Source organism: Schistocerca piceifrons, chromosome 7 (genome assembly GCF_021461385.2).
Source record: "Schistocerca piceifrons isolate TAMUIC-IGC-003096 chromosome 7, iqSchPice1.1, whole genome shotgun sequence".
NCBI classification, from domain to species: Eukaryota; Metazoa; Arthropoda; class Insecta; order Orthoptera; family Acrididae; genus Schistocerca; species Schistocerca piceifrons.
In genome coordinates this window covers 9,456,302-9,483,805 of record NC_060144.1, presented here as the reverse complement: position 1 = coordinate 9,483,805, position 27,504 = coordinate 9,456,302, and the positions used below count along the sequence as shown (strand labels likewise).

Here is a 27,504-nt window from a genome sequence, read left to right as displayed (position 1 = left end):
TGGGGCTGTTACAAAATTCATTTGCCTCCTGTGAGGATCGAACTCACGACCTCTGGTTTACTAGACCAGCGCTCTGCCACTGAGCTAAGGAGGCGCCGCCTAGCGCCCTTTTCGGGTACTTTATTCTTATGGACTAGTGAATCGGAGCCCTTCAGCTGGAAACGCACCGCATTAGCGACCATTACTTGCATTTAGTTAGCACAGCTGCTGCTTTCCTACACATCTCACACGATATCGATGTACGCCTAAAATTCCAAAACAACACATTTATTTCATTTCAGAGTTACTTTCAGCTTCAAAAACCATTCCTCTGATATTCATACGAAGCTAGGCATCGTCGTAACCCGTTACGTTCATTACGCAAGGCTCACGAGAGGGGCGCAGGTTGCATCCGCGTAGACACAAAATTTAGCGCCGCCCAGCGTGGGGCTCCAACCCACGACCCTCAGATTAAGAGTCTCATGCTCTACCGACTGAGCTAGCCGGGCTCCACACAACGCGTTACGAGGCATACAGTATTTATGCGACCTGCGACCATCTATGGAAGATCCTTTTGACTACAGCTTATTTCCTGCTGCCACAAATGAGCTACAATCCTATTCAATGGAAAATTGTCTCCGAAAGGCATCAAATCTACTTGAAATGATACGTGGCTATCAGCACCATTATTCAACACACATGCTCGACAGTGCGCAGACGCCTGTGGCGTAGCTCTTGGGTCCTGAGTCAGATGCAGTAGTTCCAAAAGAACTCTCCTGATCGGCACTGTGCCGAAAATTTCGCTACACAACCCCTTTGTCTTGCTTGAGCTTCAGGTAGGCGCCGGTTTGCAGCCAGGAAGCGGACAGCAGCAACTTTCAACTAATTTTGTACTACTCAAACAACACAGTAAAACAGCATGCAACTTTTGCAGAACTGGAAAAACTCGACCGTGACAGGATTCGAACCTGCAATCTTCGGATCCGAAGTCCGACGCCTTATCCATTAGGCCACACGGTCACTGGCGCAATATGCTTCCCCACACACACCTCATTTTCGCCATTTGTACGCTTGCCGGAATGAATTTCCCATCTTTGACGCAATCCTCCATCTCCAATTTCAGTACTAAAAAGGCGACGCTACTTCTTGCTGTGTCCCATCGCAAGTTACATTCAAGCCCTTATGACGCTGATCAAACAAGAGGTTGCAAATCAGCTTCAATCGCTTACTGCCATCTCTGTCGGTTGCAGAAGGTACCTCACCCTATGTCATACAATGGCGAGTTGCCGCTGTTACCAAAGCGGCGGCGGCGCCGACGACGACGACGACGACGACAACCGCGAGGGTCTCTACCAGGGGTAGAAAATACATCACAAGAACTAAGTATTTCACGTCGGCATTCTCCGGAGACTGCCAAAAGCAACAGTTTCCGGTGCCTACTTTAATAGCACCATTCGCACTATTCTTTTGCGAGAGCAATTCTTAAATACCGCACCAATTCATAATTTTTTTAATCCTTGACCACTTTTTTCGAAAGCGCTACGGTAGATGGGGCTGTTACAAAATTCATTTGCCTCCTGTGAGGATCGAACTCACGACATCTGGCTTACTAGACCAGCGCTCTGCCACTGAGCTAAGGAGGCGCCGCCTAGCGCCCTTTTCGGGTACTTTATTCTTATGGACTAGTGAATCGGAGCCCTTCAGCTGGAAACGCACCGCATTAGCGACCATTACTTGCATTTAGTTAGCACAGCTGCTGCTTTCCTACACATCTCACACGATATCGATGTACGCCTAAAATTCCAAAACAACACATTTATTTCATTTCAGAGTTACTTTCAGCTTCAAAAACCATTCCTCTGATATTCATACGAAGCTAGGCATCGTCGTAACCCGTTACGTTCATTACGCAAGGCTCACGAGAGGGGCGCAGGTTGCATCCGCGTAGACACAAAATTTAGCGCCGCCCAGCGTGGGGCTCGAACCCACGACCCTCAGATTAAGAGTCTCATGCTCTACCGACTGAGCTAGCCGGGCTCCACACAACGCGTTACGAGCCATACAGTATTTATGCGACCTGCGACCATCTATGGAAGATCCTTTTGACTACAGCTTATTTCCTGCTGCCACAAATGAGCTACAATCCTATTCAATGGAAAATTGTCTCCGAAAGGCATCAAATCTACTTGAAATGATACGTGGCTATCAGCACCATTATTCAACACACATGCTCGACAGTGCGCAGACGCCTGTGGCGTAGCTCTTGGGTCCTGAGTCAGATGCAGTAGTTCCAAAAGAACTCTCCTGATCGGCACTGTGCCGAAAATTTCGCTACACAACCCCTTTGTCTTGCTTGAGCTTCAGGTAGGCGCCGGTTTGCAGCCAGGAAGCGGACAGCAGCAACTTTCAACTAATTTTGTACTACTCAAACAACACAGTAAAACAGCATGCAACTTTTGCAGAACTGGAAAAACTCGACCGTGACAGGATTCGAACCTGCAATCTTCGGATCCGAAGTCCGACGCCTTATCCATTAGGCCACACGGTCACTGGCGCAATATGCTTCCCCACACACACCTCATTTTCGCCATTTGTACGCTTGCCGGAATGAATTTCCCATCTTTGACGCAATCCTCCATCTCCAATTTCAGTACTAAAAAGGCGACGCTACTTCTTGCTGTGTCCCATCGCAAGTTACATTCAAGCCCTTATGACGCTGATCAAACAAGAGGTTGCAAATCAGCTTCAATCGCTTACTGCCATCTCTGTCGGTTGCAGAAGGTACCTCACCCTATGTCATACAATGGCGAGTTGCCGCTGTTACCAAAGCGGCGGCGGCGCCGACGACGACGACGACGACGACGACGACGACGACGACGACGACAACCGCGAGGGTCTCTACCAGGGGTAGAAAATACATCACAAGAACTAAGTATTTCACGTCGGCATTCTCCGGAGACTGCCAAAAGCAACAGTTTCCGGTGCCTACTTTAATAGCACCATTCGCACTAATCTTTTGCGAGAGCAATTCTTAAATACCGCACCCATTCATAATTTTTTTAATCCTTGACCACTTTTTTCGAAAGCGCTACGGTAGATGGGGCTGTTACAAAATTCATTTGCCTCCTGTGAGGATCGAACTCACGACCTCTGGTTTACTAGACCAGCGCTCTGCCACTGAGCTAAGGAAGCGCCGCCTAGCGCCCTTTTCGGGTACTTTATTCTTATGGACTAGTGAATCGGAGCCCTTCAGCTGGAAACGCACCGCATTAGCGACCATTACTTGCATTTAGTTAGCACAGCTGCTGCTTTCCTACACATCTCACACGATATCGATGTACGCCTAAAATTCCAAAACAACACATTTATTTCATTTCAGAGTTACTTTCAGCTTCAAAAACCATTCCTCTGATATTCATACGAAGCTAGGCATCGTCGTAACCCGTTACGTTCATTACGCAAGGCTCACGAGAGGGGCGCAGGTTGCATCCGCGTAGACACAAAATTTAGCGCCGCCCAGCGTGGGGCTCGAACCCACGACCCTCAGATTAAGAGTCTCATGCTCTACCGACTGAGCTAGCCGGGCTCCACACAACGCGTTACGAGCCATACAGTATTTATGCGACCTGCGACCATCTATGGAAGATCCTTTTGACTACAGCTTATTTCCTGCTGCCACAAATGAGCTACAATCCTATTCAATGGAAAATTGTCTCCGAAAGGCATCAAATCTACTTGAAATGATACGTGGCTATCAGCACCATTATTCAACACACATGCTCGACAGTGCGCAGACGCCTGTGGCGTAGCTCTTGGGTCCTGAGTCAGATGCAGTAGTTCCAAAAGAACTCTCCTGATCGGCACTGTGCCGAAAATTTCGCTACACAACCCCTTTGTCTTGCTTGAGCTTCAGGTAGGCGCCGGTTTGCAGCCAGGAAGCGGACAGCAGCAACTTTCAACTAATTTTGTACTACTCAAACAACACAGTAAAACAGCATGCAACTTTTGCAGAACTGGAAAAACTCGACCGTGACAGGATTCGAACCTGCAATCTTCGGATCCGAAGTCCGACGCCTTATCCATTAGGCCACACGGTCACTGGCGCAATATGCTTCCCCACACACACCTCATTTTCGCCATTTGTACGCTTGCCGGAATGAATTTCCCATCTTTGACGCAATCCTCCATCTCCAATTTCAGTACTAAAAAGGCGACGCTACTTCTTGCTGTGTCCCATCGCAAGTTACATTCAAGCCCTTATGACGCTGATCAAACAAGAGGTTGCAAATCAGCTTCAATCGCTTACTGCCATCTCTGTCGGTTGCAGAAGGTACCTCACCCTATGTCATACAATGGCGAGTTGCCGCTGTTACCAAAGCGGCGGCGGCGCCGCCGACGACGACGACAACCGCGAGGGTCTCTACCAGGGGTAGAAAATACATCACAAGAACTAAGTATTTCACGTCGGCATTCTCCGGAGACTGCCAAAAGCAACAGTTTCCGGTGCCTACTTTAATAGCACCATTCGCACTATTCTTTTGCGAGAGCAATTCTTAAATACCGCACCCATTCATAATTTTTTTTATCCTTGACCACTTTTTTCGAAAGCGCTACGGTAGATGGGGCTGTTACAAAATTCATTTGCCTCCTGTGAGGATCGAACTCACGACCTCTGGTTTACTAGACCAGCGCTCTGCCACTGAGCTAAGGAGGCGCCGCCTAGCGCCCTTTTCGGGTACTTTATTCTTATGGACTAGTGAATCGGAGCCCTTCAGCTGGAAACGCACCGCATTAGCGACCATTACTTGCATTTAGTTAGCACAGCTGCTGCTTTCCTACACATCTCACACGATATCGATGTACGCCTAAAATTCCAAAACAACACATTTATTTCATTTCAGAGTTACTTTCAGCTTCAAAAACCATTCCTCTGATATTCATACGAAGCTAGGCATCGTCGTAACCCGTTACGTTCATTACGCAAGGCTCACGAGAGGGGCGCAGGTTGCATCCGCGTAGACACAAAATTTAGCGCCGCCCAGCGTGGGGCTCGAACCCACGACCCTCAGATTAAGAGTCTCATGCTCTACCGACTGAGCTAGCCGGGCTCCACACAACGCGTTACGAGGCATACAGTATTTATGCGACCTGCGACCATCTATGGAAGATCCTTTTGACTACAGCTTATTTCCTGCTGCCACAAATGAGCTACAATCCTATTCAATGGAAAATTGTCTCCGAAAGGCATCAAATCTACTTGAAATGATACGTGGCTATCAGCACCATTATTCAACACACATGCTCGACAGTGCGCAGACGCCTGTGGCGTAGCTCTTGGGTCCTGAGTCAGATGCAGTAGTTCCAAAAGAACTCTCCTGATCGGCACTGTGCCGAAAATTTCGCTACACAACCCCTTTGTCTTGCTTGAGCTTCAGGTAGGCGCCGGTTTGCAGCCAGGAAGCGGACAGCAGCAACTTTCAACTAATTTTGTACTACTCAAACAACACAGTAAAACAGCATGCAACTTTTGCAGAACTGGAAAAACTCGACCGTGACAGGATTCGAACCTGCAATCTTCGGATCCGAAGTCCGACGCCTTATCCACTAGGCCACACGGTCACTGGCGCAATATGCTTCCCCACACACACCTCATTTTCGCCATTTGTACGCTTGCCGGAATGAATTTCCCATCTTTGACGCAATCCTCCATCTCCAATTTCAGTACTAAAAAGGCGACGCTACTTCTTGCTGTGTCCCATCGCAAGTTACATTCAAGCCCTTATGACGCTGATCAAACAAGAGGTTGCAAATCAGCTTCAATCGTTTACTGCCATCTCTGTCGGTTGCAGAAGGTACCTCACCCTATGTCATACAATGGCGAGTTGCCGCTGTTACCAAAGCGGCGGCGGCGCCGACGACGACGACGACGACGACGACGACGACGACAACCGCGAGGGTCTCTACCAGGGGTAGAAAATACATCACAAGAACTAAGTATTTCACGTCGGCATTCTCCGGAGACTGCCAAAAGCAACAGTTTCCGGTGCCTACTTTAATAGCACCATTCGCACTAATCTTTTGCGAGAGCAATTCTTAAATACCGCACCCATTCATAATTTTTTTAATCCTTGACCACTTTTTTCGAAAGCGCTACGGTAGATGGGGCTGTTACAAAATTCATTTGCCTCCTGTGAGGATCGAACTCACGACCTCTGGTTTACTAGACCAGCGCTCTGCCACTGAGCTAAGGAAGCGCCGCCTAGCGCCCTTTTCGGGTACTTTATTCTTATGGACTAGTGAATCGGAGCCCTTCAGCTGGAAACGCACCGCATTAGCGACCATTACTTGCATTTAGTTAGCACAGCTGCTGCTTTCCTACACATCTCACACGATATCGATGTACGCCTAAAATTCCAAAACAACACATTTATTTCATTTCAGAGTTACTTTCAGCTTCACAAACCATTCCTCTGATATTCATACGAAGCTAGGCATCGTCGTAACCCGTTACGTTCATTACGCAAGGCTCACGAGAGGGGCGCAGGTTGCATCCGCGTAGACACAAAATTTAGCGCCGCCCAGCGTGGGGCTCGAACCCACGACCCTCAGATTAAGAGTCTCATGCTCTACCGACTGAGCTAGCCGGGCTCCACACAACGCGTTACGAGCCATACAGTATTTATGCGACCTGCGACCATCTATGGAAGATCCTTTTGACTACAGCTTATTTCCTGCTGCCACAAATGAGCTACAATCCTATTCAATGGAAAATTGTCTCCGAAAGGCATCAAATCTACTTGAAATGATACGTGGCTATCAGCACCATTATTCAACACACATGCTCGACAGTGCGCAGACGCCTGTGGCGTAGCTCTTGGGTCCTGAGTCAGATGCAGTAGTTCCAAAAGAACTCTCCTGATCGGCACTGTGCCGAAAATTTCGCTACACAACCCCTTTGTCTTGCTTGAGCTTCAGGTAGGCGCCGGTTTGCAGCCAGGAAGCGGACAGCAGCAACTTTCAACTAATTTTGTACTACTCAAACAACACAGTAAAACAGCATGCAACTTTTGCAGAACTGGAAAAACTCGACCGTGACAGGATTCGAACCTGCAATCTTCGGATCCGAAGTCCGACGCCTTATCCATTAGGCCACACGGTCACTGGCGCAATATGCTTCCCCACACACACCTCATTTTCGCCATTTGTACGCTTGCCGGAATGAATTTCCCATCTTTGACGCAATCCTCCATCTCCAATTTCAGTACTAAAAAGGCGACGCTACTTCTTGCTGTGTCCCATCGCAAGTTACATTCAAGCCCTTATGACGCTGATCAAACAAGAGGTTGCAAATCAGCTTCAATCGCTTACTGCCATCTCTGTCGGTTGCAGAAGGTACCTCACCCTATGTCATACAATGGCGAGTTGCCGCTGTTACCAAAGCGGCGGCGGCGCCGCCGACGATGACGACAACCGCGAGGGTCTCTACCAGGGGTAGAAAATACATCACAAGAACTAAGTATTTCACGTCGGCATTCTCCGGAGACTGCCAAAAGCAACAGTTTCCGGTGCCTACTTTAATAGCACCATTCGCACTATTCTTTTGCGAGAGCAATTCTTAAATACCGCACCCATTCATAATTTTTTTTATCCTTGACCACTTTTTTCGAAAGCGCTACGGTAGACGGGGCTGTTACAAAATTCATTTGCCTCCTGTGAGGATCGAACTCACGACCTCTGGTTTACTAGACCAGCGCTCTGCCACTGAGCTAAGGAGGCGCCGCCTAGCGCCCTTTTCGGGTACTTTATTCTTATGGACTAGTGAATCGGAGCCCTTCAGCTGGAAACGCACCGCATTAGCGACCATTACTTGCATTTAGTTAGCACAGCTGCTGCTTTCCTACACATCTCACACGATATCGATGTACGCCTAAAATTCCAAAACAACACATTTATTTCATTTCAGAGTTACTTTCAGCTTCAAAAACCATTCCTCTGATATTCATACGAAGCTAGGCATCGTCGTAACCCGTTACGTTCATTACGCAAGGCTCACGAGAGGGGCGCAGGTTGCATCCGCGTAGACACAAAATTTAGCGCCGCCCAGCGTGGGGCTCTAACCCACGACCCTCAGATTAAGAGTCTCATGCTCTACCGACCGAGCTAGCCGGGCTCCACACAACGCGTTACGAGGCATACAGTATTTATGCGACCTGCGACCATCTATGGAAGATCCTTTTGACTACAGCTTATTTCCTGCTGCCACAAATGAGCTACAATCCTATTCAATGGAAAATTGTCTCCGAAAGGCATCAAATCTACTTGAAATGATACGTGGCTATCAGCACCATTATTCAACACACATGCTCGACAGTGCGCAGACGCCTGTGGCGTAGCTCTTGGGTCCTGAGTCAGATGCAGTAGTTCCAAAAGAACTCTCCTGATCGGCACTGTGCCGAAAATTTCGCTACACAACCCCTTTGTCTTGCTTGAGCTTCAGGTAGGCGCCGGTTTGCAGCCAGGAAGCGAACAGCAGCAACTTTCAACTAATTTTGTACTACTCAAACAACACAGTAAAACAGCATGCAACTTTTGCAGAACTGGAAAAACTCGACCGTGACAGGATTCGAACCTGCAATCTTCGGATCCGAAGTCCTACGCCTTATCCATTAGGCCACACGGTCACTGGCGCAATATGCTTCCCCACACACACCTCATTTTCGCCATTTGTACGCTTGCCGGAATGAATTTCCCATCTTTGACGCAATCCTCCATCTCCAATTTCAGTACTAAAAAGGCGACGCTACTTCTTGCTGTGTCCCATCGCAAGTTACATTCAAGCCCTTATGACGCTGATCAAACAAGAGGTTGCAAATCAGCTTCAATCGTTTACTGCCATCTCTGTCGGTTGCAGAAGGTACCTCACCCTATGTCATACAATGGCGAGTTGCCGCTGTTACCAAAGCGGCGGCGGCGGCGCCGACGACGACGACGACGACGACGACGACGACGACGACGACGACGACAACCGCGAGGGTCTCTACCAGGGGTAGAAAATACATCACAAGAACTAAGTATTTCACGTCGGCATTCTCCGGAGACTGCCAAAAGCAACAGTTTCCGGTGCCTACTTTAATAGCACCATTCGCACTAATCTTTTGCGAGAGCAATTCTTAAATACCGCACCCATTCATAATTTTTTTAATCCTTGACCACTTTTTTCGAAAGCGCTACGGTAGATGGGGCTGTTACAAAATTCATTTGCCTCCTGTGAGGATCGAACTCACGACCTCTGGTTTACTAGACCAGCGCTCTGCCACTGAGCTAAGGAAGCGCCGCCCAGCGCCCTTTTCGGGTACTTTATTCTTATGGACTAGTGAATCGGAGCCCTTCAGCTGGAAACGCACCGCATTAGCGACCATTACTTGCATTTAGTTAGCACAGCTGCTGCTTTCCTACACATCTCACACGATATCGATGTACGCCTAAAATTCCAAAACAACACATTTATTTCATTTCAGAGTTACTTTCAGCTTCAAAAACCATTCCTCTGATATTCATACGAAGCTAGGCATCGTCGTAACCCGTTACGTTCATTACGCAAGGCTCACGAGAGGGGCGCAGGTTGCATCCGCGTAGACACAAAATTTAGCGCCGCCCAGCGTGGGGCTCGAACCCACGACCCTCAGATTAAGAGTCTCATGCTCTACCGACTGAGCTAGCCGGGCTCCACACAACGCGTTACGAGCCATACAGTATTTATGCGACCTGCGACCATCTATGGAAGATCCTTTTGACTACAGCTTATTTCCTGCTGCCACAAATGAGCTACAATCCTATTCAATGGAAAATTGTCTCCGAAAGGCATCAAATCTACTTGAAATGATACGTGGCTATCAGCACCATTATTCAACACACATGCTCGACAGTGCGCAGACGCCTGTGGCGTAGCTCTTGGGTCCTGAGTCAGATGCAGTAGTTCCAAAAGAACTCTCCTGATCGGCACTGTGCCGAAAATTTCGCTACACAACCCCTTTGTCTTGCTTGAGCTTCAGGTAGGCGCCGGTTTGCAGCCAGGAAGCGGACAGCAGCAACTTTCAACTAATTTTGTACTACTCAAACAACACAGTAAAACAGCATGCAACTTTTGCAGAACTGGAAAAACTCGACCGTGACAGGATTCGAACCTGCAATCTTCGGATCCGAAGTCCGACGCCTTATCCATTAGGCCACACGGTCACTGGCGCAATATGCTTCCCCACACACACCTCATTTTCGCCATTTGTACGCTTGCCGGAATGAATTTCCCATCTTTGACGCAATCCTCCATCTCCAATTTCAGTACTAAAAAGGCGACGCTACTTCTTGCTGTGTCCCATCGCAAGTTACATTCAAGCCCTTATGACGCTGATCAAACAAGAGGTTGCAAATCAGCTTCAATCGTTTACTGCCATCTCTGTCGGTTGCAGAAGGTACCTCACCCTATGTCATACAATGGCGAGTTGCCGCTGTTACCAAAGCGGCGGCGGCGGCGGCGCCGACGACGACGACGACGACGACGACGACGACGACAACCGCGAGGGTCTCTACCAGGGGTAGAAAATACATCACAAGAACTAAGTATTTCACGTCGGCATTCTCCGGAGACTGCCAAAAGCAACAGTTTCCGGTGCCTACTTTAATAGCACCATTCGCACTAATCTTTTGCGAGAGCAATTCTTAAATACCGCACCCATTCATAATTTTTTTAATCCTTGACCACTTTTTTCGAAAGCGCTACGGTAGATGGGGCTGTTACAAAATTCATTTGCCTCCTGTGAGGATCGAACTCACGACCTCTGGTTTACTAGACCAGCGCTCTGCCACTGAGCTAAGGAGGCGCCGCCTAGCGCCCTTTTCGGGTACTTTATTCTTATGGACTAGTGAATCGGAGCCCTTCAGCTGGAAACGCACCGCATTAGCGACCATTACTTGCATTTAGTTAGCACAGCTGCTGCTTTCCTACACATCTCACACGATATCGATGTACGCCTAAAATTCCAAAACAACACATTTATTTCATTTCAGAGTTACTTTCAGCTTCAAAAACCATTCCTCTGATATTCATACGAAGCTAGGCATCGTCGTAACCCGTTACGTTCATTACGCAAGGCTCACGAGAGGGGCGCAGGTTGCATCCGCGTAGACACAAAATTTAGCGCCGCCCAGCGTGGGGCTCTAACCCACGACCCTCAGATTAAGAGTCTCATGCTCCACCGACCGAGCTAGCCGGGCTCCACACAACGCGTTACGAGGCATACAGTATTTATGCGACCTGCGACCATCTATGGAAGATCCTTTTGACTACAGCTTATTTCCTGCTGCCACAAATGAGCTACAATCCTATTCAATGGAAAATTGTCTCCGAAAGGCATCAAATCTACTTGAAATGATACGTGGCTATCAGCACCATTATTCAACACACATGCTCGACAGTGCGCAGACGCCTGTGGCGTAGCTCTTGGGTCCTGAGTCAGATGCAGTAGTTCCAAAAGAACTCTCCTGATCGGCACTGTGCCGAAAATTTCGCTACACAACCCCTTTGTCTTGCTTGAGCTTCAGGTAGGCGCCGGTTTGCAGCCAGGAAGCGGACAGCAGCAACTTTCAACTAATTTTGTACTACTCAAACAACACAGTAAAACAGCATGCAACTTTTGCAGAACTGGAAAAACTCGACCGTGACAGGATTCGAACCTGCAATCTTCGGATCCGAAGTCCGACGCCTTATCCATTAGGCCACACGGTCACTGGCGCAATATGCTTCCCCACACACACCTCATTTTCGCCATTTGTACGCTTGCCGGAATGAATTTCCCATCTTTGACGCAATCCTCCATCTCCAATTTCAGTACTAAAAAGGCGACGCTACTTCTTGCTGTGTCCCATCGCAAGTTACATTCAAGCCCTTATGACGCTGATCAAACAAGAGGTTGCAAATCAGCTTCAATCGTTTACTGCCATCTCTGTCGGTTGCAGAAGGTACCTCACCCTATGTCATACAATGGCGAGTTGCCGCTGTTACCAAAGCGGCGGCGGCGGCGGCGCCGACGACGACGACGACGACGACGACGACGACGACGACGACGACGACGACGACGACGACGACAACCGCGAGGGTCTCTACCAGGGGTAGAAAATACATCACAAGAACTAAGTATTTCACGTCGGCATTCTCCGGAGACTGCCAAAAGCAACAGTTTCCGGTGCCTACTTTAATAGCACCATTCGCACTAATCTTTTGCGAGAGCAATTCTTAAATACCGCACCCATTCATAATTTTTTTAATCCTTGACCACTTTTTTCGAAAGCGCTACGGTAGATGGGGCTGTTACAAAATTCATTTGCCTCCTGTGAGGATCGAACTCACGACCTCTGGTTTACTAGACCAGCGCTCTGCCACTGAGCTAAGGAGGCGCCGCCTAGCGCCCTTTTCGGGTACTTTATTCTTATGGACTAGTGAATCGGAGCCCTTCAGCTGGAAACGCACCGCATTAGCGACCATTACTTGCATTTAGTTAGCACAGCTGCTGCTTTCCTACACATCTCACACGATATCGATGTACGCCTAAAATTCCAAAACAACACATTTATTTCATTTCAGAGTTACTTTCAGCTTCAAAAACCATTCCTCTGATATTCATACGAAGCTAGGCATCGTCGTAACCCGTTACGTTCATTACGCAAGGCTCACGAGAGGGGCGCAGGTTGCATCCGCGTAGACACAAAATTTAGCGCCGCCCAGCGTGGGGCTCTAACCCACGACCCTCAGATTAAGAGTCTCATGCTCTACCGACCGAGCTAGCCGGGCTCCACACAACGCGTTACGAGGCATACAGTATTTATGCGACCTGCGACCATCTATGGAAGATCCTTTTGACTACAGCTTATTTCCTGCTGCCACAAATGAGCTACAATCCTATTCAATGGAAAATTGTCTCCGAAAGGCATCAAATCTACTTGAAATGATACGTGGCTATCAGCACCATTATTCAACACACATGCTCGACAGTGCGCAGACGCCTGTGGCGTAGCTCTTGGGTCCTGAGTCAGATGCAGTAGTTCCAAAAGAACTCTCCTGATCGGCACTGTGCCGAAAATTTCGCTACACAACCCCTTTGTCTTGCTTGAGCTTCAGGTAGGCGCCGGTTTGCAGCCAGGAAGCGAACAGCAGCAACTTTCAACTAATTTTGTACTACTCAAACAACACAGTAAAACAGCATGCAACTTTTGCAGAACTGGAAAAACTCGACCGTGACAGGATTCGAACCTGCAATCTTCGGATCCGAAGTCCGACGCCTTATCCATTAGGCCACACGGTCACTGGCGCAATATGCTTCCCCACACACACCTCATTTTCGCCATTTGTACGCTTGCCGGAATGAATTTCCCATCTTTGACGCAATCCTCCATCTCCAATTTCAGTACTAAAAAGGCGACGCTACTTCTTGCTGTGTCCCATCGCAAGTTACATTCAAGCCCTTATGACGCTGATCAAACAAGAGGTTGCAAATCAGCTTCAATCGTTTACTGCCATCTCTGTCGGTTGCAGAAGGTACCTCACCCTATGTCATACAATGGCGAGTTGCCGCTGTTACCAAAGCGGCGGCGGCGCCGACGACGACGACGACGACGACGACGACGACGACGACGACAACCGCGAGGGTCTCTACCAGGGGTAGAAAATACATCACAAGAACTAAGTATTTCACGTCGGCATTCTCCGGAGACTGCCAAAAGCAACAGTTTCCGGTGCCTACTTTAATAGCACCATTCGCACTAATCTTTTGCGAGAGCAATTCTTAAATACCGCACCCATTCATAATTTTTTTAATCCTTGACCACTTTTTTCGAAAGCGCTACGGTAGATGGGGCTGTTACAAAATTCATTTGCCTCCTGTGAGGATCGAACTCACGACCTCTGGTTTACTAGACCAGCGCTCTGCCACTGAGCTAAGGAAGCGCCGCCTAGCGCCCTTTTCGGGTACTTTATTCTTATGGACTAGTGAATCGGAGCCCTTCAGCTGGAAACGCACCGCATTAGCGACCATTACTTGCATTTAGTTAGCACAGCTGCTGCTTTCCTACACATCTCACACGATATCGATGTACGCCTAAAATTCCAAAACAACACATTTATTTCATTTCAGAGTTACTTTCAGCTTCAAAAACCATTCCTCTGATATTCATACGAAGCTAGGCATCGTCGTAACCCGTTACGTTCATTACGCAAGGCTCACGAGAGGGGCGCAGGTTGCATCCGCGTAGACACAAAATTTAGCGCCGCCCAGCGTGGGGCTCTAACCCACGACCCTCAGATTAAGAGTCTCATGCTCTACCGACTGAGCTAGCCGGGCTCCACACAACGCGTTACGAGCCATACAGTATTTATGCGACCTGCGACCATCTATGGAAGATCCTTTTGACTACAGCTTATTTCCTGCTGCCACAAATGAGCTACAATCCTATTCAATGGAAAATTGTCTCCGAAAGGCATCAAATCTACTTGAAATGATACGTGGCTATCAGCACCATTATTCAACACACATGCTCGACAGTGCGCAGACGCCTGTGGCGTAGCTCTTGGGTCCTGAGTCAGATGCAGTAGTTCCAAAAGAACTCTCCTGATCGGCACTGTGCCGAAAATTTCGCTACACAACCCCTTTGTCTTGCTTGAGCTTCAGGTAGGCGCCGGTTTGCAGCCAGGAAGCGGACAGCAGCAACTTTCAACTAATTTTGTACTACTCAAACAACACAGTAAAACAGCATGCAACTTTTGCAGAACTGGAAAAACTCGACCGTGACAGGATTCGAACCTGCAATCTTCGGATCCGAAGTCCGACGCCTTATCCATTAGGCCACACGGTCACTGGCGCAATATGCTTCCCCACACACACCTCATTTTCGCCATTTGTACGCTTGCCGGAATGAATTTCCCATCTTTGACGCAATCCTCCATCTCCAATTTCAGTACTAAAAAGGCGACGCTACTTCTTGCTGTGTCCCATCGCAAGTTACATTCAAGCCCTTATGACGCTGATCAAACAAGAGGTTGCAAATCAGCTTCAATCGCTTACTGCCATCTCTGTCGGTTGCAGAAGGTACCTCACCCTATGTCATACAATGGCGAGTTGCCGCTGTTACCAAAGCGGCGGCGGCGCCGCCGACGATGACGACAACCGCGAGGGTCTCTACCAGGGGTAGAAAATACATCACAAGAACTAAGTATTTCACGTCGGCATTCTCCGGAGACTGCCAAAAGCAACAGTTTCCGGTGCCTACTTTAATAGCACCATTCGCACTAATCTTTTGCGAGAGCAATTCTTAAATACCGCACCCATTCATAATTTTTTTAATCCTTGACCACTTTTTTCGAAAGCGCTACGGTAGATGGGGCTGTTACAAAATTCATTTGCCTCCTGTGAGGATCGAACTCACGACCTCTGGTTTACTAGACCAGCGCTCTGCCACTGAGCTAAGGAGGCGCCGCCTAGCGCCCTTTTCGGGTACTTTATTCTTATGGACTAGTGAATCGGAGCCCTTCAGCTGGAAACGCACCGCATTAGCGACCATTACTTGCATTTAGTTAGCACAGCTGCTGCTTTCCTACACATCTCACACGATATCGATGTACGCCTAAAATTCCAAAACAACACATTTATTTCATTTCAGAGTTACTTTCAGCTTCAAAAACCATTCCTCTGATATTCATACGAAGCTAGGCATCGTCGTAACCCGTTACGTTCATTACGCAAGGCTCACGAGAGGGGCGCAGGTTGCATCCGCGTAGACACAAAATTTAGCGCCGCCCAGCGTGGGGCTCTAACCCACGACCCTCAGATTAAGAGTCTCATGCTCTACCGACCGAGCTAGCCGGGCTCCACACAACGCGTTACGAGGCATACAGTATTTATGCGACCTGCGACCATCTATGGAAGATCCTTTTGACTACAGCTTATTTCCTGCTGCCACAAATGAGCTACAATCCTATTCAATGGAAAATTGTCTCCGAAAGGCATCAAATCTACTTGAAATGATACGTGGCTATCAGCACCATTATTCAACACACATGCTCGACAGTGCGCAGACGCCTGTGGCGTAGCTCTTGGGTCCTGAGTCAGATGCAGTAGTTCCAAAAGAACTCTCCTGATCGGCACTGTGCCGAAAATTTCGCTACACAACCCCTTTGTCTTGCTTGAGCTTCAGGTAGGCGCCGGTTTGCAGCCAGGAAGCGAACAGCAGCAACTTTCAACTAATTTTGTACTACTCAAACAACACAGTAAAACAGCATGCAACTTTTGCAGAACTGGAAAAACTCGACCGTGACAGGATTCGAACCTGCAATCTTCGGATCCGAAGTCCGACGCCTTATCCATTAGGCCACACGGTCACTGGCGCAATATGCTTCCCCACACACACCTCATTTTCGCCATTTGTACGCTTGCCGGAATGAATTTCCCATCTTTGACGCAATCCTCCATCTCCAATTTCAGTACTAAAAAGGCGACGCTACTTCTTGCTGTGTCCCATCGCAAGTTACATTCAAGCCCTTATGACGCTGATCAAACAAGAGGTTGCAAATCAGCTTCAATCGTTTACTGCCATCTCTGTCGGTTGCAGAAGGTACCTCACCCTATGTCATACAATGGCGAGTTGCCGCTGTTACCAAAGCGGCGGCGGCGCCGACGACGACGACGACGACGACGACGACGACGACAACCGCGAGGGTCTCTACCAGGGGTAGAAAATACATCACAAGAACTAAGTATTTCACGTCGGCATTCTCCGGAGACTGCCAAAAGCAACAGTTTCCGGTGCCTACTTTAATAGCACCATTCGCACTAATCTTTTGCGAGAGCAATTCTTAAATACCGCACCCATTCATAATTTTTTTAATCCTTGACCACTTTTTTCGAAAGCGCTACGGTAGATGGGGCTGTTACAAAATTCATTTGCCTCCTGTGAGGATCGAACTCACGACCTCTGGTTTACTAGACCAGCGCTCTGCCACTGAGCTAAGGAAGCGCCGCCTAGCGCCCTTTTCGGGTACTTTATTCTTATGGACTAGTGAATCGGAGCCCTTCAGCTGGAAACGCACCGCATTAGCGACCATTACTTGCATTTAGTTAGCACAGCTGCTGCTTTCCTACACATCTCACACGATATCGATGTACGCCTAAAATTCCAAAACAACACATTTATTTCATTTCAGAGTTACTTTCAGCTTCAAAAACCATTCCTCTGATATTCATACGAAGCTAGGCATCGTCGTAACCCGTTACGTTCATTACGCAAGGCTCACGAGAGGGGCGCAGGTTGCATCCGCGTAGACACAAAATTTAGCGCCGCCCAGCGTGGGGCTCTAACCCACGACCCTCAGATTAAGAGTCTCATGCTCTACCGACTGAGCTAGCCGGGCTCCACACAACGCGTTACGAGCCATACAGTATTTATGCGACCTGCGACCATCTATGGAAGATCCTTTTGACTACAGCTTATTTCCTGCTGCCACAAATGAGCTACAATCCTATTCAATGGAAAATTGTCTCCGAAAGGCATCAAATCTACTTGAAATGATACGTGGCTATCAGCACCATTATTCAACACACATGCTCGACAGTGCGCAGACGCCTGTGGCGTAGCTCTTGGGTCCTGAGTCAGATGCAGTAGTTCCAAAAGAACTCTCCTGATCGGCACTGTGCCGAAAATTTCGCTACACAACCCCTTTGTCTTGCTTGAGCTTCAGGTAGGCGCCGGTTTGCAGCCAGGAAGCGGACAGCAGCAACTTTCAACTAATTTTGTACTACTCAAACAACACAGTAAAACAGCATGCAACTTTTGCAGAACTGGAAAAACTCGACCGTGACAGGATTCGAACCTGCAATCTTCGGATCCGAAGTCCGACGCCTTATCCATTAGGCCACACGGTCACTGGCGCAATATGCTTCCCCACACACACCTCATTTTCGCCATTTGTACGCTTGCCGGAATGAATTTCCCATCTTTGACGCAATCCTCCATCTCCAATTTCAGTACTAAAAAGGCGACGCTACTTCTTGCTGTGTCCCATCGCAAGTTACATTCAAGCCCTTATGACGCTGATCAAACAAGAGGTTGCAAATCAGCTTCAATCGCTTACTGCCATCTCTGTCGGTTGCAGAAGGTACCTCACCCTATGTCATACAATGGCGAGTTGCCGCTGTTACCAAAGCGGCGGCGGCGCCGCCGACGACGACGACAACCGCGAGGGTCTCTACCAGGGGTAGAAAATACATCACAAGAACTAAGTATTTCACGTCGGCATTCTCCGGAGACTGCCAAAAGCAACAGTTTCCGGTGCCTACTTTAATAGCACCATTCGCACTATTCTTTTGCGAGAGCAATTCTTAAATACCGCACCCATTCATAATTTTTTTTATCCTTGACCACTTTTCTCGAAAGCGCTACGGTAGATGGGGCTGTTACAAAATTCATTTGCCTCCTGTGAGGATCGAACTCACGACCTCTGGTTTACTAGACCAGCGCTCTGCCACTGAGCTAAGGAGGCGCCGCCTAGCGCCCTTTTCGGGTACTTTATTCTTATGGACTAGTGAATCGGAGCCCTTCAGCTGGAAACGCACCGCATTAGCGACCATTACTTGCATTTAGTTAGCACAGCTGCTGCTTTCCTACACATCTCACACGATATCGATGTACGCCTAAAATTCCAAAACAACACATTTATTTCATTTCAGAGTTACTTTCAGCTTCAAAAACCATTCCTCTGATATTCATACGAAGCTAGGCATCGTCGTAACCCGTTACGTTCATTACGCAAGGCTCACGAGAGGGGCGCAGGTTGCATCGGCGTAGACACAAAATTTAGCGCCGCCCAGCGTGGGGCTCTAACCCACGACCCTCAGATTAAGAGTCTCATGCTCTACCGACCGAGCTAGCCGGGCTCCACACAACGCGTTACGAGGCATACAGTATTTATGCGACCTGCGACCATCTATGGAAGATCCTTTTGACTACAGCTTATTTCCTGCTGCCACAAATGAGCTACAATCCTATTCAATGGAAAATTGTCTCCGAAAGGCATCAAATCTACTTGAAATGATACGTGGCTATCAGCACCATTATTCAACACACATGCTCGACAGTGCGCAGACGCCTGTGGCGTAGCTCTTGGGTCCTGAGTCAGATGCAGTAGTTCCAAAAGAACTCTCCTGATCGGCACTGTGCCGAAAATTTCGCTACACAACCCCTTTGTCTTGCTTGAGCTTCAGGTAGGCGCCGGTTTGCAGCCAGGAAGCGAACAGCAGCAACTTTCAACTAATTTTGTACTACTCAAACAACACAGTAAAACAGCATGCAACTTTTGCAGAACTGGAAAAACTCGACCGTGACAGGATTCGAACCTGCAATCTTCGGATCCGAAGTCCTACGCCTTATCCATTAGGCCACACGGTCACTGGCGCAATATGCTTCCCCACACACACCTCATTTTCGCCATTTGTACGCTTGCCGGAATGAATTTCCCATCTTTGACGCAATCCTCCATCTCCAATTTCAGTACTAAAAAGGCGACGCTACTTCTTGCTGTGTCCCATCGCAAGTTACATTCAAGCCCTTATGACGCTGATCAAACAAGAGGTTGCAAATCAGCTTCAATCGTTTACTGCCATCTCTGTCGGTTGCAGAAGGTACCTCACCCTATGTCATACAATGGCGAGTTGCCGCTGTTACCAAAGCGGCGGCGGCGCCGACGACGACGACGACGACGACGACGACGACGACGACGACAACCGCGAGGGTCTCTACCAGGGGTAGAAAATACATCACAAGAACTAAGTATTTCACGTCGGCATTCTCCGGAGACTGCCAAAAGCAACAGTTTCCGGTGCCTACTTTAATAGCACCATTCGCACTAATCTTTTGCGAGAGCAATTCTTAAATACCGCACCCATTCATAATTTTTTTAATCCTTGACCACTTTTTTCGAAAGCGCTACGGTAGATGGGGCTGTTACAAAATTCATTTGCCTCCTGTGAGGATCGAACTCACGACCTCTGGTTTACTAGACCAGCGCTCTGCCACTGAGCTAAGGAAGCGCCGCCTAGCGCCCTTTTCGGGTACTTTATTCTTATGGACTAGTGAATCGGAGCCCTTCAGCTGGAAACGCACCGCATTAGCGACCATTACTTGCATTTAGTTAGCACAGCTGCTGCTTTCCTACACATCTCACACGATATCGATGTACGCCTAAAATTCCAAAACAACACATTTATTTCATTTCAGAGTTACTTTCAGCTTCAAAAACCATTCCTCTGATATTCATACGAAGCTAGGCATCGTCGTAACCCGTTACGTTCATTACGCAAGGCTCACGAGAGGGGCGCAGGTTGCATCCGCGTAGACACAAAATTTAGCGCCGCCCAGCGTGGGGCTCGAACCCACGACCCTCAGATTAAGAGTCTCATGCTCTACCGACTGAGCTAGCCGGGCTCCACACAACGCGTTACGAGCCATACAGTATTTATGCGACCTGCGACCATCTATGGAAGATCCTTTTGACTACAGCTTATTTCCTGCTGCCACAAATGAGCTACAATCCTATTCAATGGAAAATTGTCTCCGAAAGGCATCAAATCTACTTGAAATGATACGTGGCTATCAGCACCATTATTCAACACACATGCTCGACAGTGCGCAGACGCCTGTGGCGTAGCTCTTGGGTCCTGAGTCAGATGCAGTAGTTCCAAAAGAACTCTCCTGATCGGCACTGTGCCGAAAATTTCGCTACACAACCCCTTTGTCTTGCTTGAGCTTCAGGTAGGCGCCGGTTTGCAGCCAGGAAGCGGACAGCAGCAACTTTCAACTAATTTTGTACTACTCAAACAACACAGTAAAACAGCATGCAACTTTTGCAGAACTGGAAAAACTCGACCGTGACAGGATTCGAACCTGCAATCTTCGGATCCGAAGTCCGACGCCTTATCCATTAGGCCACACGGTCACTGGCGCAATATGCTTCCCCACACACACCTCATTTTCGCCATTTGTACGCTTGCCGGAATGAATTTCCCATCTTTGACGCAATCCTCCATCTCCAATTTCAGTACTAAAAAGGCGACGCTACTTCTTGCTGTGTCCCATCGCAAGTTACATTCAAGCCCTTATGACGCTGATCAAACAAGAGGTTGCAAATCAGCTTCAATCGTTTACTGCCATCTCTGTCGGTTGCAGAAGGTACCTCACCCTATGTCATACAATGGCGAGTTGCCGCTGTTACCAAAGCGGCGGCGGCGCCGACGACGACGACGACGACGACGACGACGACGACGACGACAACCGCGAGGGTCTCTACCAGGGGTAGAAAATACATCACAAGAACTAAGTATTTCACGTCGGCATTCTCCGGAGACTGCCAAAAGCAACAGTTTCCGGTGCCTACTTTAATAGCACCATTCGCACTAATCTTTTGCGAGAGCAATTCTTAAATACCGCACCCATTCATAATTTTTTTAATCCTTGACCACTTTTTTCGAAAGCGCTACGGTAGATGGGGCTGTTACAAAATTCATTTGCCTCCTGTGAGGATCGAACTCACGACCTCTGGTTTACTAGACCAGCGCTCTGCCACTGAGCTAAGGAAGCGCCGCCTAGCGCCCTTTTCGGGTACTTTATTCTTATGGACTAGTGAATCGGAGCCCTTCAGCTGGAAACGCACCGCATTAGCGACCATTACTTGCATTTAGTTAGCACAGCTGCTGCTTTCCTACACATCTCACACGATATCGATGTACGCCTAAAATTCCAAAACAACACATTTATTTCATTTCAGAGTTACTTTCAGCTTCAAAAACCATTCCTCTGATATTCATACGAAGCTAGGCATCGTCGTAACCCGTTACGTTCATTACGCAAGGCTCACGAGAGGGGCGCAGGTTGCATCCGCGTAGACACAAAATTTAGCGCCGCCCAGCGTGGGGCTCGAACCCACGACCCTCAGATTAAGAGTCTCATGCTCTACCGACTGAGCTAGCCGGGCTCCACACAACGCGTTACGAGCCATACAGTATTTATGCGACCTGCGACCATCTATGGAAGATCCTTTTGACTACAGCTTATTTCCTGCTGCCACAAATGAGCTACAATCCTATTCAATGGAAAATTGTCTCCGAAAGGCATCAAATCTACTTGAAATGATACGTGGCTATCAGCACCATTATTCAACACACATGCTCGACAGTGCGCAGACGCCTGTGGCGTAGCTCTTGGGTCCTGAGTCAGATGCAGTAGTTCCAAAAGAACTCTCCTGATCGGCACTGTGCCGAAAATTTCGCTACACAACCCCTTTGTCTTGCTTGAGCTTCAGGTAGGCGCCGGTTTGCAGCCAGGAAGCGGACAGCAGCAACTTTCAACTAATTTTGTACTACTCAAACAACACAGTAAAACAGCATGCAACTTTTGCAGAACTGGAAAAACTCGACCGTGACAGGATTCGAACCTGCAATCTTCGGATCCGAAGTCCGACGCCTTATCCATTAGGCCACACGGTCACTGGCGCAATATGCTTCCCCACACACACCTCATTTTCGCCATTTGTACGCTTGCCGGAATGAATTTCCCATCTTTGACGCAATCCTCCATCTCCAATTTCAGTACTAAAAAGGCGACGCTACTTCTTGCTGTGTCCCATCGCAAGTTACATTCAAGCCCTTATGACGCTGATCAAACAAGAGGTTGCAAATCAGCTTCAATCGCTTACTGCCATCTCTGTCGGTTGCAGAAGGTACCTCACCCTATGTCATACAATGGCGAGTTGCCGCTGTTACCAAAGCGGCGGCGGCGCCGCCGACGACGACGACAACCGCGAGGGTCTCTACCAGGGGTAGAAAATACATCACAAGAACTAAGTATTTCACGTCGGCATTCTCCGGAGACTGCCAAAAGCAACAGTTTCCGGTGCCTACTTTAATAGCACCATTCGCACTATTCTTTTGCGAGAGCAATTCTTAAATACCGCACCCATTCATAATTTTTTTTATCCTTGACCACTTTTTTCGAAAGCGCTACGGTAGATGGGGCTGTTACAAAATTCATTTGCCTCCTGTGAGGATCGAACTCACGACCTCTGGTTTACTAGACCAGCGCTCTGCCACTGAGCTAAGGAGGCGCCGCCTAGCGCCCTTTTCGGGTACTTTATTCTTATGGACTAGTGAATCGGAGCCCTTCAGCTGGAAACGCACCGCATTAGCGACCATTACTTGCATTTAGTTAGCACAGCTGCTGCTTTCCTACACATCTCACACGATATCGATGTACGCCTAAAATTCCAAAACAACACATTTATTTCATTTCAGAGTTACTTTCAGCTTCAAAAACCATTCCTCTGATATTCATACGAAGCTAGGCATCGTCGTAACCCGTTACGTTCATTACGCAAGGCTCACGAGAGGGGCGCAGGTTGCATCCGCGTAGACACAAAATTTAGCGCCGCCCAGCGTGGGGCTCGAACCCACGACCCTCAGATTAAGAGTCTCATGCTCTACCGACTGAGCTAGCCGGGCTCCACACAACGCGTTACGAGCCATACAGTATTTATGCGACCTGCGACCATCTATGGAAGATCCTTTTGACTACAGCTTATTTCCTGCTGCCACAAATGAGCTACAATCCTATTCAATGGAAAATTGTCTCCGAAAGGCATCAAATCTACTTGAAATGATACGTGGCTATCAGCACCATTATTCAACACACATGCTCGACAGTGCGCAGACGCCTGTGGCGTAGCTCTTGGGTCCTGAGTCAGATGCAGTAGTTCCAAAAGAACTCTCCTGATCGGCACTGTGCCGAAAATTTCGCTACACAACCCCTTTGTCTTGCTTGAGCTTCAGGTAGGCGCCGGTTTGCAGCCAGGAAGCGAACAGCAGCAACTTTCAACTAATTTTGTACTACTCAAACAACACAGTAAAACAGCATGCAACTTTTGCAGAACTGGAAAAACTCGACCGTGACAGGATTCGAACCTGCAATCTTCGGATCCGAAGTCCTACGCCTTATCCATTAGGCCACACGGTCACTGGCGCAATATGCTTCCCCACACACACCTCATTTTCGCCATTTGTACGCTTGCCGGAATGAATTTCCCATCTTTGACGCAATCCTCCATCTCCAATTTCAGTACTAAAAAGGCGACGCTACTTCTTGCTGTGTCCCATCGCAAGTTACATTCAAGCCCTTATGACGCTGATCAAACAAGAGGTTGCAAATCAGCTTCAATCGTTTACTGCCATCTCTGTCGGTTGCAGAAGGTACCTCACCCTATGTCATACAATGGCGAGTTGCCGCTGTTACCAAAGCGGCGGCGGCGCCGACGACGACGACGACGACGACGACGACGACGACAACCGCGAGGGTCTCTACCAGGGGTAGAAAATACATCACAAGAACTAAGTATTTCACGTCGGCATTCTCCGGAGACTGCCAAAAGCAACAGTTTCCGGTGCCTACTTTAATAGCACCATTCGCACTAATCTTTTGCGAGAGCAATTCTTAAATACCGCACCCATTCATAATTTTTTTAATCCTTGACCACTTTTTTCGAAAGCGCTACGGTAGATGGGGCTGTTACAAAATTCATTTGCCTCCTGTGAGGATCGAACTCACGACCTCTGGTTTACTAGACCAGCGCTCTGCCACTGAGCTAAGGAAGCGCCGCCTAGCGCCCTTTTCGGGTACTTTATTCTTATGGACTAGTGAATCGGAGCCCTTCAGCTGGAAACGCACCGCATTAGCGACCATTACTTGCATTTAGTTAGCACAGCTGCTGCTTTCCTACACATCTCACACGATATCGATGTACGCCTAAAATTCCAAAACAACACATTTATTTCATTTCAGAGTTACTTTCAGCTTCAAAAACCATTCCTCTGATATTCATACGAAGCTAGGCATCGTCGTAACCCGTTACGTTCATTACGCAAGGCTCACGAGAGGGGCGCAGGTTGCATCCGCGTAGACACAAAATTTAGCGCCGCCCAGCGTGGGGCTCGAACCCACGACCCTCAGATTAAGAGTCTCATGCTCTACCGACTGAGCTAGCCGGGCTCCACACAACGCGTTACGAGCCATACAGTATTTATGCGACCTGCGACCATCTATGGAAGATCCTTTTGACTACAGCTTATTTCCTGCTGCCACAAATGAGCTACAATCCTATTCAATGGAAAATTGTCTCCGAAAGGCATCAAATCTACTTGAAATGATACGTGGCTATCAGCACCATTATTCAACACACATGCTCGACAGTGCGCAGACGCCTGTGGCGTAGCTCTTGGGTCCTGAGTCAGATGCAGTAGTTCCAAAAGAACTCTCCTGATCGGCACTGTGCCGAAAATTTCGCTACACAACCCCTTTGTCTTGCTTGAGCTTCAGGTAGGCGCCGGTTTGCAGCCAGGAAGCGGACAGCAGCAACTTTCAACTAATTTTGTACTACTCAAACAACACAGTAAAACAGCATGCAACTTTTGCAGAACTGGAAAAACTCGACCGTGACAGGATTCGAACCTGCAATCTTCGGATCCGAAGTCCGACGCCTTATCCATTAGGCCACACGGTCACTGGCGCAATATGCTTCCCCACACACACCTCATTTTCGCCATTTGTACGCTTGCCGGAATGAATTTCCCATCTTTGACGCAATCCTCCATCTCCAATTTCAGTACTAAAAAGGCGACGCTACTTCTTGCTGTGTCCCATCGCAAGTTACATTCAAGCCCTTATGACGCTGATCAAACAAGAGGTTGCAAATCAGCTTCAATCGCTTACTGCCATCTCTGTCGGTTGCAGAAGGTACCTCACCCTATGTCATACAATGGCGAGTTGCCGCTGTTACCAAAGCGGCGGCGGCGCCGCCGACGACGACGACAACCGCGAGGGTCTCTACCAGGGGTAGAAAATACATCACAAGAACTAAGTATTTCACGTCGGCATTCTCCGGAGACTGCCAAAAGCAACAGTTTCCGGTGCCTACTTTAATAGCACCATTCGCACTATTCTTTTGCGAGAGCAATTCTTAAATACCGCACCCATTCATAATTTTTTTTATCCTTGACCACTTTTTTCGAAAGCGCTACGGTAGATGGGGCTGTTACAAAATTCATTTGCCTCCTGTGAGGATCGAACTCACGACCTCTGGTTTACTAGACCAGCGCTCTGCCACTGAGCTAAGGAGGCGCCGCCTAGCGCACTTTTCGGGTACTTTATTCTTATGGACTAGTGAATCGGAGCCCTTCAGCTGGAAACGCACCGCATTAGCGACCATTACTTGCATTTAGTTAGCACAGCTGCTGCTTTCCTACACATCTCACACGATATCGATGTACGCCTAAAATTCCAAAACAACACATTTATTTCATTTCAGAGTTACTTTCAGCTTCAAAAACCATTCCTCTGATATTCATACGAAGCTAGGCATCGTCGTAACCCGTTACGTTCATTACGCAAGGCTCACGAGAGGGGCGCAGGTTGCATCCGCGTAGACACAAAATTTAGCGCCGCCCAGCGTGGGGCTCGAACCCACGACCCTCAGATTAAGAGTCTCATGCTCTACCGACTGAGCTAGCCGGGCTCCACACAACGCGTTACGAGGCATACAGTATTTATGCGACCTGCGACCATCTATGGAAGATCCTTTTGACTACAGCTTATTTCCTGCTGCCACAAATGAGCTACAATCCTATTCAATGGAAAATTGTCTCCGAAAGGCATCAAATCTACTTGAAATGATACGTGGCTATCAGCACCATTATTCAACACACATGCTCGACAGTGCGCAGACGCCTGTGGCGTAGCTCTTGGGTCCTGAGTCAGATGCAGTAGTTCCAAAAGAACTCTCCTGATCGGCACTGTGCCGAAAATTTCGCTACACAACCCCTTTGTCTTGCTTGAGCTTCAGGTAGGCGCCGGTTTGCAGCCAGGAAGCGGACAGCAGCAACTTTCAACTAATTTTGTACTACTCAAACAACACAGTAAAACAGCATGCAACTTTTGCAGAACTGGAAAAACTCGACCGTGACAGGATTCGAACCTGCAATCTTCGGATCCGAAGTCCGACGCCTTATCCATTAGGCCACACGGTCACTGGCGCAATATGCTTCCCCACACACACCTCATTTTCGCCATTTGTACGCTTGCCGGAATGAATTTCCCATCTTTGACGCAATCCTCCATCTCCAATTTCAGTACTAAAAAGGCGACGCTACTTCTTGCTGTGTCCCATCGCAAGTTACATTCAAGCCCTTATGACGCTGATCAAACAAGAGGTTGCAAATCAGCTTCAATCGTTTACTGCCATCTCTGTCGGTTGCAGAAGGTACCTCACCCTATGTCATACAATGGCGAGTTGCCGCTGTTACCAAAGCGGCGGCGGCGGCGGCGCCGACGACGACGACGACGACGACGACGACGACGACAACCGCGAGGGTCTCTACCAGGGGTAGAAAA

The 27,504-nt window shown here is 48.4% G+C and overlaps 54 non-coding genes across 54 annotated transcripts; all 54 read right to left on the bottom strand.

Moving 5' to 3' along the window:
- Positions 1–22: 22 nt before the first annotated feature.
- Positions 23–94, bottom strand: Trnat-agu. The gene has a single exon. It is a non-coding gene; the product is annotated as a tRNA-Thr (tRNA).
- A 321-nt stretch (positions 95–415) lies between these two features.
- On the bottom strand, positions 416–488 carry Trnak-cuu. Its single transcript has one exon. It is a non-coding gene; the product is annotated as a tRNA-Lys (tRNA).
- A 438-nt stretch (positions 489–926) lies between these two features.
- Trnar-ucg lies at positions 927–999 on the bottom strand. The gene has a single exon. It is a non-coding gene; the product is annotated as a tRNA-Arg (tRNA).
- Positions 1,000–1,550: 551 nt separating this feature from the next.
- Positions 1,551–1,622, bottom strand: Trnat-agu. Its single transcript has one exon. It is a non-coding gene; the product is annotated as a tRNA-Thr (tRNA).
- Positions 1,623–1,943: 321 nt separating this feature from the next.
- Positions 1,944–2,016, bottom strand: Trnak-cuu. The gene has a single exon. It is a non-coding gene; the product is annotated as a tRNA-Lys (tRNA).
- Positions 2,017–2,454: 438 nt separating this feature from the next.
- On the bottom strand, positions 2,455–2,527 carry Trnar-ucg. The gene has a single exon. It is a non-coding gene; the product is annotated as a tRNA-Arg (tRNA).
- A 572-nt stretch (positions 2,528–3,099) lies between these two features.
- Positions 3,100–3,171, bottom strand: Trnat-agu. The gene has a single exon. It is a non-coding gene; the product is annotated as a tRNA-Thr (tRNA).
- Positions 3,172–3,492: 321 nt separating this feature from the next.
- On the bottom strand, positions 3,493–3,565 carry Trnak-cuu. Its single transcript has one exon. It is a non-coding gene; the product is annotated as a tRNA-Lys (tRNA).
- Positions 3,566–4,003: 438 nt separating this feature from the next.
- Trnar-ucg lies at positions 4,004–4,076 on the bottom strand. Its single transcript has one exon. It is a non-coding gene; the product is annotated as a tRNA-Arg (tRNA).
- A 545-nt stretch (positions 4,077–4,621) lies between these two features.
- Positions 4,622–4,693, bottom strand: Trnat-agu. Its single transcript has one exon. It is a non-coding gene; the product is annotated as a tRNA-Thr (tRNA).
- Positions 4,694–5,014: 321 nt separating this feature from the next.
- On the bottom strand, positions 5,015–5,087 carry Trnak-cuu. The gene has a single exon. It is a non-coding gene; the product is annotated as a tRNA-Lys (tRNA).
- Positions 5,088–5,525: 438 nt separating this feature from the next.
- Positions 5,526–5,598, bottom strand: Trnar-ucg. The gene has a single exon. It is a non-coding gene; the product is annotated as a tRNA-Arg (tRNA).
- A 563-nt stretch (positions 5,599–6,161) lies between these two features.
- On the bottom strand, positions 6,162–6,233 carry Trnat-agu. Its single transcript has one exon. It is a non-coding gene; the product is annotated as a tRNA-Thr (tRNA).
- A 321-nt stretch (positions 6,234–6,554) lies between these two features.
- On the bottom strand, positions 6,555–6,627 carry Trnak-cuu. The gene has a single exon. It is a non-coding gene; the product is annotated as a tRNA-Lys (tRNA).
- Positions 6,628–7,065: 438 nt separating this feature from the next.
- Trnar-ucg lies at positions 7,066–7,138 on the bottom strand. Its single transcript has one exon. It is a non-coding gene; the product is annotated as a tRNA-Arg (tRNA).
- A 545-nt stretch (positions 7,139–7,683) lies between these two features.
- Positions 7,684–7,755, bottom strand: Trnat-agu. Its single transcript has one exon. It is a non-coding gene; the product is annotated as a tRNA-Thr (tRNA).
- Positions 7,756–8,076: 321 nt separating this feature from the next.
- Positions 8,077–8,149, bottom strand: Trnak-cuu. The gene has a single exon. It is a non-coding gene; the product is annotated as a tRNA-Lys (tRNA).
- Positions 8,150–8,587: 438 nt separating this feature from the next.
- Positions 8,588–8,660, bottom strand: Trnar-ucg. Its single transcript has one exon. It is a non-coding gene; the product is annotated as a tRNA-Arg (tRNA).
- Positions 8,661–9,238: 578 nt separating this feature from the next.
- Positions 9,239–9,310, bottom strand: Trnat-agu. The gene has a single exon. It is a non-coding gene; the product is annotated as a tRNA-Thr (tRNA).
- A 321-nt stretch (positions 9,311–9,631) lies between these two features.
- On the bottom strand, positions 9,632–9,704 carry Trnak-cuu. The gene has a single exon. It is a non-coding gene; the product is annotated as a tRNA-Lys (tRNA).
- Positions 9,705–10,142: 438 nt separating this feature from the next.
- On the bottom strand, positions 10,143–10,215 carry Trnar-ucg. Its single transcript has one exon. It is a non-coding gene; the product is annotated as a tRNA-Arg (tRNA).
- Positions 10,216–10,784: 569 nt separating this feature from the next.
- Positions 10,785–10,856, bottom strand: Trnat-agu. The gene has a single exon. It is a non-coding gene; the product is annotated as a tRNA-Thr (tRNA).
- Positions 10,857–11,177: 321 nt separating this feature from the next.
- Positions 11,178–11,250, bottom strand: Trnak-cuu. Its single transcript has one exon. It is a non-coding gene; the product is annotated as a tRNA-Lys (tRNA).
- A 438-nt stretch (positions 11,251–11,688) lies between these two features.
- Positions 11,689–11,761, bottom strand: Trnar-ucg. Its single transcript has one exon. It is a non-coding gene; the product is annotated as a tRNA-Arg (tRNA).
- Positions 11,762–12,357: 596 nt separating this feature from the next.
- Trnat-agu lies at positions 12,358–12,429 on the bottom strand. The gene has a single exon. It is a non-coding gene; the product is annotated as a tRNA-Thr (tRNA).
- Positions 12,430–12,750: 321 nt separating this feature from the next.
- On the bottom strand, positions 12,751–12,823 carry Trnak-cuu. Its single transcript has one exon. It is a non-coding gene; the product is annotated as a tRNA-Lys (tRNA).
- Positions 12,824–13,261: 438 nt separating this feature from the next.
- Trnar-ucg lies at positions 13,262–13,334 on the bottom strand. Its single transcript has one exon. It is a non-coding gene; the product is annotated as a tRNA-Arg (tRNA).
- Positions 13,335–13,903: 569 nt separating this feature from the next.
- Positions 13,904–13,975, bottom strand: Trnat-agu. The gene has a single exon. It is a non-coding gene; the product is annotated as a tRNA-Thr (tRNA).
- A 321-nt stretch (positions 13,976–14,296) lies between these two features.
- Positions 14,297–14,369, bottom strand: Trnak-cuu. The gene has a single exon. It is a non-coding gene; the product is annotated as a tRNA-Lys (tRNA).
- A 438-nt stretch (positions 14,370–14,807) lies between these two features.
- On the bottom strand, positions 14,808–14,880 carry Trnar-ucg. The gene has a single exon. It is a non-coding gene; the product is annotated as a tRNA-Arg (tRNA).
- Positions 14,881–15,425: 545 nt separating this feature from the next.
- On the bottom strand, positions 15,426–15,497 carry Trnat-agu. Its single transcript has one exon. It is a non-coding gene; the product is annotated as a tRNA-Thr (tRNA).
- A 321-nt stretch (positions 15,498–15,818) lies between these two features.
- Positions 15,819–15,891, bottom strand: Trnak-cuu. The gene has a single exon. It is a non-coding gene; the product is annotated as a tRNA-Lys (tRNA).
- A 438-nt stretch (positions 15,892–16,329) lies between these two features.
- On the bottom strand, positions 16,330–16,402 carry Trnar-ucg. The gene has a single exon. It is a non-coding gene; the product is annotated as a tRNA-Arg (tRNA).
- A 563-nt stretch (positions 16,403–16,965) lies between these two features.
- Trnat-agu lies at positions 16,966–17,037 on the bottom strand. Its single transcript has one exon. It is a non-coding gene; the product is annotated as a tRNA-Thr (tRNA).
- A 321-nt stretch (positions 17,038–17,358) lies between these two features.
- Trnak-cuu lies at positions 17,359–17,431 on the bottom strand. Its single transcript has one exon. It is a non-coding gene; the product is annotated as a tRNA-Lys (tRNA).
- A 438-nt stretch (positions 17,432–17,869) lies between these two features.
- Positions 17,870–17,942, bottom strand: Trnar-ucg. Its single transcript has one exon. It is a non-coding gene; the product is annotated as a tRNA-Arg (tRNA).
- Positions 17,943–18,487: 545 nt separating this feature from the next.
- Trnat-agu lies at positions 18,488–18,559 on the bottom strand. The gene has a single exon. It is a non-coding gene; the product is annotated as a tRNA-Thr (tRNA).
- Positions 18,560–18,880: 321 nt separating this feature from the next.
- Trnak-cuu lies at positions 18,881–18,953 on the bottom strand. The gene has a single exon. It is a non-coding gene; the product is annotated as a tRNA-Lys (tRNA).
- Positions 18,954–19,391: 438 nt separating this feature from the next.
- On the bottom strand, positions 19,392–19,464 carry Trnar-ucg. The gene has a single exon. It is a non-coding gene; the product is annotated as a tRNA-Arg (tRNA).
- A 569-nt stretch (positions 19,465–20,033) lies between these two features.
- Trnat-agu lies at positions 20,034–20,105 on the bottom strand. Its single transcript has one exon. It is a non-coding gene; the product is annotated as a tRNA-Thr (tRNA).
- Positions 20,106–20,426: 321 nt separating this feature from the next.
- Positions 20,427–20,499, bottom strand: Trnak-cuu. The gene has a single exon. It is a non-coding gene; the product is annotated as a tRNA-Lys (tRNA).
- A 438-nt stretch (positions 20,500–20,937) lies between these two features.
- Trnar-ucg lies at positions 20,938–21,010 on the bottom strand. The gene has a single exon. It is a non-coding gene; the product is annotated as a tRNA-Arg (tRNA).
- Positions 21,011–21,579: 569 nt separating this feature from the next.
- On the bottom strand, positions 21,580–21,651 carry Trnat-agu. Its single transcript has one exon. It is a non-coding gene; the product is annotated as a tRNA-Thr (tRNA).
- A 321-nt stretch (positions 21,652–21,972) lies between these two features.
- On the bottom strand, positions 21,973–22,045 carry Trnak-cuu. Its single transcript has one exon. It is a non-coding gene; the product is annotated as a tRNA-Lys (tRNA).
- A 438-nt stretch (positions 22,046–22,483) lies between these two features.
- Positions 22,484–22,556, bottom strand: Trnar-ucg. The gene has a single exon. It is a non-coding gene; the product is annotated as a tRNA-Arg (tRNA).
- Positions 22,557–23,101: 545 nt separating this feature from the next.
- Positions 23,102–23,173, bottom strand: Trnat-agu. The gene has a single exon. It is a non-coding gene; the product is annotated as a tRNA-Thr (tRNA).
- A 321-nt stretch (positions 23,174–23,494) lies between these two features.
- Positions 23,495–23,567, bottom strand: Trnak-cuu. The gene has a single exon. It is a non-coding gene; the product is annotated as a tRNA-Lys (tRNA).
- A 438-nt stretch (positions 23,568–24,005) lies between these two features.
- Positions 24,006–24,078, bottom strand: Trnar-ucg. The gene has a single exon. It is a non-coding gene; the product is annotated as a tRNA-Arg (tRNA).
- Positions 24,079–24,641: 563 nt separating this feature from the next.
- Positions 24,642–24,713, bottom strand: Trnat-agu. The gene has a single exon. It is a non-coding gene; the product is annotated as a tRNA-Thr (tRNA).
- A 321-nt stretch (positions 24,714–25,034) lies between these two features.
- Trnak-cuu lies at positions 25,035–25,107 on the bottom strand. Its single transcript has one exon. It is a non-coding gene; the product is annotated as a tRNA-Lys (tRNA).
- A 438-nt stretch (positions 25,108–25,545) lies between these two features.
- Trnar-ucg lies at positions 25,546–25,618 on the bottom strand. Its single transcript has one exon. It is a non-coding gene; the product is annotated as a tRNA-Arg (tRNA).
- Positions 25,619–26,163: 545 nt separating this feature from the next.
- Positions 26,164–26,235, bottom strand: Trnat-agu. Its single transcript has one exon. It is a non-coding gene; the product is annotated as a tRNA-Thr (tRNA).
- Positions 26,236–26,556: 321 nt separating this feature from the next.
- Trnak-cuu lies at positions 26,557–26,629 on the bottom strand. The gene has a single exon. It is a non-coding gene; the product is annotated as a tRNA-Lys (tRNA).
- Positions 26,630–27,067: 438 nt separating this feature from the next.
- On the bottom strand, positions 27,068–27,140 carry Trnar-ucg. Its single transcript has one exon. It is a non-coding gene; the product is annotated as a tRNA-Arg (tRNA).
- Between the last annotated feature and the right edge of the window lie 364 nt (positions 27,141–27,504).